Below are 7071 nucleotides of genomic sequence, written 5' to 3'. Positions count from 1 at the left end.
CACACACAAACACACACACAGAGTAGTGGAATTGCTGGAACGGTTTTAAGTTTTTGAAGAATCCTCATATTGTTTCCCATAATGGTTTTACTAATTTACAATCCCACCAACAGAGTGTAAATATTCCCCTATCTCCACATCCTCACTAGTATTTGTTTACTTTTATATTTTTGTAATAGCCATTCTAAGTGGAGTGATGTAATAACTCATTATGGTTTTGACTTGCATTTCCCCATGACTGGCAATGTTGAGCATTTTTTTATTTGGAAGCATTTTATTACTTTCACTTGCCTACTTGCTTTGGCTAAGATTTTCAGTACTATGATGAACAGGACTGATGAAAATGAACACCTTTGTCTTGTTTCTGATATTAGAAGAAATGCTTTTAGCTTTTCAGTATGCTATGAGCTGTGGGTTTGTCATATATCGGCTTTTTTGGTGCTGAGTTACACACCTTGTATACCTATTTTGTTGAGAATTTTTTATCAAGAAGGGATGTTGGATTTTGTCAAATGCATTTTCTGTATCTATTGAAAATATGTTTTTCATTTTTCTTTCTTTTAATAAGAGGTTTTTTTTTTAATAAAAGTGTGTGTTGTGCAAAGTTCAAATCCCATCCTTGCATCATGAACATGAATCCCACTTGATGATAGTGAAAGATCTTTTTAAAATGCTGTTGAATTCAGTTTGCTGCTAGTTTGAGGATTTTTGCATCTATGTTCATCAAGAATGTTGATCTGTAGTTTTCTGTTTCAGCCATGTTCTTGTCTCGTTTTCACATCAGGAAAATGCTTGCTTCATAAAATGAATTTGGAATTATTTCCTTCATTTCAAATTTTTTGAAATAGTTTGAGAAAAAAAAATGATATTAATTAATCTTTAAATGTTTGGTACAATTCAGCAGTTAAACCATCAGCTCCTGGACTTTTCTATAATGGAATACTGATTTCATTTTCTTACTCATTAATTTGATCAGAATTTTAGGTTTGTTTATAATTTAATCTTGGTAGGTTATATGTGTCCAGAAATTTATCCATTTTTTTTGTTTTCAAATTTGTTGGCATATTGTCGTTCATAACAATCTCTTATAATCCTCTGTATCTCTTTGATATCACTAATAGTATCCCTTTTTTAACTCAAATTTTCATTATTTCAGTCTTTTATCTTGTTATATTAGTCTAGCTAAAGTTTTGTCTCTTTTATTTGACTTTTCAAAGTCCAACGCTTTGTTTTGTTGATCTTTTGAACTTTTTTAGTCTCTATTTTGTTTATTTCTGCTCTCAGATTTATTATTTTCTTCCTTCTATCAATTTTGAGTTTAGTTTGTTCTCATTTTTCTAGTTTCTTGAAGTGCCTGGTTAAGTTATTTATTGGAAATCGTTATTTTGGATCTAGGCATTTAGTGCTGTGAACTTTCCTATTCATAGAACTGATTTTACTGTGTCCTGTAAGTTTTAGTATGTTATGTTTCCATTCTCATTTGTCTCAAATAATTTTTAAATTTCATTTTTATTTTTTTCTTTAACCCATTGGTTATTTAGGAAATATTGTTAAATGTTCATGTATTCATAAGGTTTCCAAAGCTTTTCTCCTTGAATTTTAGTTTTATACTTTGTGGTTGGAAAGATACTTTATATGATCTGTATCTTCTTAAATTTGTTAAGATTTGTTTTAGGACTTAATATTATGACCTATACTGGGAAATGTTTTGTGTGCAATTAAGAAGAACGTATAGCCTGAAGCTATTGGATGAAATGTTCTGTACACGTTTGTTAGGTTCATTTGTTATGTGGTGCAGTTTTATGTTCCTTTATGCTGATTTTCTGTTTAGATAATCTGTCCCTTGTTGAAAGTGAGGTATTGAAAGTTTCCACTATTACTGTATTTGCAGTCTAACTCTCATATTAGGTCTAGTAATATTTGCTTTATATATTTGGGTGTTCTGGTTTGGTGTGCTTATATATTTTTGATGGCTATATCTTCTTAATGAATTGATTCTTTTATCATTATGTAATTTCCTTCTTTGTCCCTTTTTACAGTTTTTGACTTAAAGTCCTCTTTATCTGACGTAACTATAGCTACTGCTTGTTTTTGGTTCTCACTTGCATGGAATATCTTTTTTTATCCCTTTGTTTTCAGTTTATGTTTGTCTTTTATAGTGAAGTGAGTTTTCTGTGGGCAGTATAAAACCAGGTGTTTTTTTAAAAATTCAACTCACCCACACTATACCTTTTAATTACATAATTTAATTTATTTATTTTCAAAGTTATATTAGTAAGTAAGGACTTACTCCTGACATTCCAAAAATTGTTTTCTGATTGTAGATCATTTGTTCCTTTCTTCCTCTCTTGTAGATTTCCTCTATGATTTCGTAGTTTTCTGCAGGGCTAAACTGCTTTCTTTCTTTTCCTTGTTTGTACATTTGCTGTAATTTTCTTTGTGGTTACCATGTGGCTAATACAAAAAGTCTTGTTTTAATAGACTACTTTAAGCTGAAAACAACTTCATTTTGGTTGCAAAAATATACTGTAAACTTTCATCCCACACAGATCATTTATATTCTTGTTGCCCTAATTTACATTTTCATTTATAGTGTGTTTCTTAGTCACTGATTGTAGCTATTTTTTTGGACCATTTTGATGTTAAATATTTATACTAGAGATTTGAAAGTGTTACAGAGCACCATTTCAGCTCTAAGATATTCTGAGAATATTTATGAATTTAACTATACTGATGAGTTTCATACTTTCATGTGTTTTCATAATACATATTATTATTTTGTTTCCAATTATAGCAGTATTTTAAACATTTTATATGAGGTCACGGTGTCATGATTTTGCTGGGGTAGGGTCACCAGGTTGGTTGCTGGTCTGGGAACACGAGAGGATGTCTGTGCAGCAGTCTTCTTAGGGTGCAGGGCTGCCACCAGAATAGCTCTTATGCCAGGCATCAGGACATTTGAGCCAGGCTGCCATGCATCATTGTCTTTGGAGGCAAGGCTGCCCCTGGGTTGTCTATAAGACTGGCTGTAGAAACAAACACGTGGAGGCCAGGGTGACTATTAGACATCACTGTGCAGGTTCACCTGTTTTCCTGGTGAATAGCATGCCTTATGAGTTGGGAGGCCAGTGTCTCAGTCGTTCTTTGGGGCTAGGTTCTGGGAGGCCTGGGTAGTGGTGTTGCAGCTACCCCTCTTGAACACAGTGGAATGATGATGGGACCTCAGAGATGGAGGTGTTCAGTGGTTACTGGCTCCCTGGGCAAAATACACTCCAGCTGCAGCTCTGGTTTGTAAAGGGCACCATGCCAAAGAAGCTTAGGTTGCCAGGGTGGGGACTGCAAAGAGGGTTTCTATTCTGGGACAATGCAGTCCTTTGGACTCTTAATTGTACAAACTGGATTCTGGGGCTGTGAGGACTGAGACACCCTCCGATAGATGAATGTTTGCATTTTCAACAGTGATGTGAACCATCGAGGGTCCTCAGCTTTTTTTTTTTTTTTTTTTCTCTATAAAATAGTCCCTCTTGGTTTCAGGCCAAATATATCAGGGGAAACAGTGGCAGAGGCAGGATGCTGCTTTCCTCTCTATGGATGTATCCTGGGCTTCCATGCTCTACATGGATTTCACTGCTCCCCTGGTGCTCTTCCATAACTCCAGTTGAAATAGAATTGTTTATTTGTTGTGCTGTTCCCTTTCTGTAGGGAGAATGAGAAACAGGTAATTCTAGTTGGCCATCTTGCTGATGTTACTCTTTCTTTCTTAAAAGGTATCTCAGAGTACCTTATGATCAGATGATTTAGAGACACATTCATCAATAAATAAACATAGAATAGAGATAGTAAGGGCCAGGCGTGGTGGCTCACGCCTGTAATCCCAACCACTTTCAGAGGCCGAGGTGGGCTGATCACCTGAGGTCAGGAGTTCAAGACCAGCCTGGCCAATATGGCAAAACCCCATCTCTACAAAAATACAAACATTAACCAGGCATGATGGTGGGTGCCTGTAATCCCAGATACTTGGGAGGCGGAGGTGGGAGAATCGCTTGAACCCAGGAAGCGGGGTGGTAGTGAGCCGAGATCACGCCTCTGCACTCCAGCCTGGGCGACAGAGCAAGACTCCATCTTAAACAAGCAAATAAACAAGAAATAGTAGGTCTTTAATGTTTAATTACAGTCAAATTTACTCAGTGGATTACTAGAAAGCATACCGGATTTGTCTTCATGTATCTAGTTATTTGACCTATTTTAATTACTTACATATTAAATGTTACCTTGATTATTTCATTATAATGAATATCTTCTCAGAATCTTTTTCTACAAAGTTGTGATGTAACAAGATTTCAGATTCAATAATCTTAGTAAAGCATTAAGTTTTATTATTTTATTTATTTGAATTTAATTTATTTATGTTCTCTCTCTCTCTCTCTCCCTCCCCCCACCCCCCGTCTCTCTAAATAAGAGCATCTCAAGAAAATTATTTTTTTAAGATTCAGGATGGGATGAGAATATATTTTATAAGCTTACAGTTAAAACTGGGAGATTTAGGACAAAATGTGGAGCACTACTAATCATTATTATTGTATGACAGACACAAGCAGGGACTGCCCTAGAAATACTGGTATACATTATGACTCCAGTTAAAGACACAACGGACAGAAGAATTTGGCTATCACCAAAGAGTTTTACATAGACAATCAGAGATTTGATTCTACAGAAAAATTGCCAATGAGAACAAAATTTTTACAGTGAAGATATGATCCCCATTAATGATGATACCCATTCACATGACCACATTTTATCAAAAATATAGTCTATCTTAATCTCTGGGATTTTAATATTCTCTATATAGTTTCTATTACATTATTATTATTAAAGAGATGCATTTTAAGCATATTTATAGATTTATGAAAGAATAAATTAAATATCATATACTTTAAATACCATCCACTTTCCATGAGCATCTGAAACAAAAGGATTATAAATGTGACTCCTATTCTTTGCCAGAGAACAATATTCATTTGAAAATTCTACAAATGCTACATTTACCAGATTGACAATGATAAGTAACTGATGAACTAACAGATAAAAGCTATTTTTTCTTTTGAAAATTGAATATACTGCTCATATTATGGAAGGAATTTAAAAGAAGAGAGATAAAAAGACATTGCAGAAACAGAGAAAATTCCAATGCATAAAATGTTGCTTTAGGATGTTCTGTGCTTATTTTAATATACACAGAAATTGTGAATTAGTGGGAAATTTTGTTCATAAACAAATTTTGTATTCAACTTTGAGTATTCTAGACAAATCTCATTTATTTACCCTGACTACGGTTCTCAGTCTCTATTTTCATGTACCCCTAAATGCTTATTATGCTTGCAAATCATAATCACCATATACAAGACACTAGTGCATTTTATATTCATATCAACATTCTTTATTTGGCAATATCCTTTCTTTCATCCTTTAAATTTTATTTAAAATCTTAATAAATGCTCTAATCTTAACGAACTTGCTTTCAATCTAAAGAACTAGACCCTGGATATTTTAATATTACAAAACTTTGAGTAACACACATTTTCATTACATTATCCAAAATTTTATGGTGTGCCTGGATATCAGGCGCTGTTTCTATATCAGAGAGCAGTAATAAAGACAATACAAAATAAAATCTCACCCCTCTTGAAGCTTGTAGTGTATGGACCAATCAAGTGGGCTTTGTTTTTCTGTTTCCTGTAGTTAAAAGAAGTATTAAATCATTCCTTTTTATACTCGTATTCAACAAATATCATATTTTCACTATATTAGTCAAACTCATGTATGTTTACCTAAAATTTAAAACATTTTAGCACTTTCTACCAACACTTAAGTAATAATTTTCAACAAGCAGTTTCTTTAGTAAGAATTTTTTATGTTTTTTTTTTTTTTAAATAAATAAATTATGTTCCACAGGGAAGATAAGTTTGTGAAGACGGCCTGTTGTCTTAGGTTTTATCATGTCTTAATAACTAAAATGAGAATATCAGATTAGACACAGGTACTAATTCTATCAAGTCTTCTTGAGTGAGAAATAAAGCAGTATATTTCACAGATACTCAACACCTTTAGAAAAGGAAAGACTATAGTACTTAACATAGATTACAAAGGCTTCCATCAATACATTCTTTTTTCTCTCTCCTAACTCATTCCTTTCTGCCTTCCCCAGCAGCATGTCACATTTTGTGCTACAAATATATTGAAGCTCTTTGAATCCTTTGTAGTTCTGATATATAATGTAATCTTTTAAGGTTCAGAACTTTATGTGTGTTTCCTCTGACAGAGTGAAAAACTACATTAACACATATGTACACACATACACATACACAAATACAAATAATTATTACTGGCCTGACACATTTTAACATATGCATACTTTAATTCCAGATATATGCTAATGTTTCCATAGTGTCCTGTACTAACATTTCATAGCATTTTTGCACTGTATTTACATGTTTTCCTTTATCTGTTTGGATCTGTAGTGAACTTTCAGGCCTGTGACAGATAACTTCATATCTACCTTATTCACAATGTGTCTTCCTGGACTTGCTACTTGCTTTCATATAACTCTCTATGCAAATGATGGAAACTTAAGTCACAAGCTCCTTTATTATGCTCAGTAGAATGTTCTAAAATTACCAGCCTTCTTTGGAACATCAAATATCTAGTCACTGGAAATATGAGCTAATCTATAGCTATTCATTCTTCACATATAAGAATCAACAGAAAACTGGAGAAAAATTAAGCATGTTATATTATTATTATTGATTTTAGTTACAGATATAGTATGAGGATATTTATATTTGGAATTACAAACCTATTTTAAACGTGTCAAGAAATGCAAACATTTTAACATCCATATTGCAAATAATACTTCAATGTGGATGCTTTTAATCTGTGTTTTTAAGAGATTCTAAAGAGATGTTTAGTGACCACCATGGCTATACATAAGCCTATCTATATTTTGATGAGCAGATTAATTTAAAATGTATAAAATCTGAGTGAGATTTATCAAAAAACATATTTGCCTACACA

At 33.2% G+C, this 7071-nt stretch overlaps 1 long non-coding RNA gene across 1 annotated transcript; it reads right to left on the bottom strand.

Moving 5' to 3' along the window:
• Nucleotides 1–2790: 2790 nt before the first annotated feature.
• LOC126954594 (uncharacterized) lies at nt 2791–6588 on the bottom strand. Its single transcript, XR_007725651.1, has 3 exons — nt 6557–6588; nt 5678–5733; nt 2791–3696 (listed from the first exon to the last, which is right to left on the bottom strand). It is a non-coding gene; the product is annotated as an uncharacterized LOC126954594 (long non-coding RNA).
• Nucleotides 6589–7071: the final 483 nt, after the last annotated feature.

This window comes from Macaca thibetana, chromosome 5 (genome assembly GCF_024542745.1).
Source record: "Macaca thibetana thibetana isolate TM-01 chromosome 5, ASM2454274v1, whole genome shotgun sequence".
In the NCBI taxonomy this organism is placed as follows: Eukaryota; Metazoa; Chordata; class Mammalia; order Primates; family Cercopithecidae; genus Macaca; species Macaca thibetana.
The sequence above is the reverse complement of the archived record's forward strand: the minus strand, read 5'-3'. Positions and strand labels throughout refer to the sequence as shown.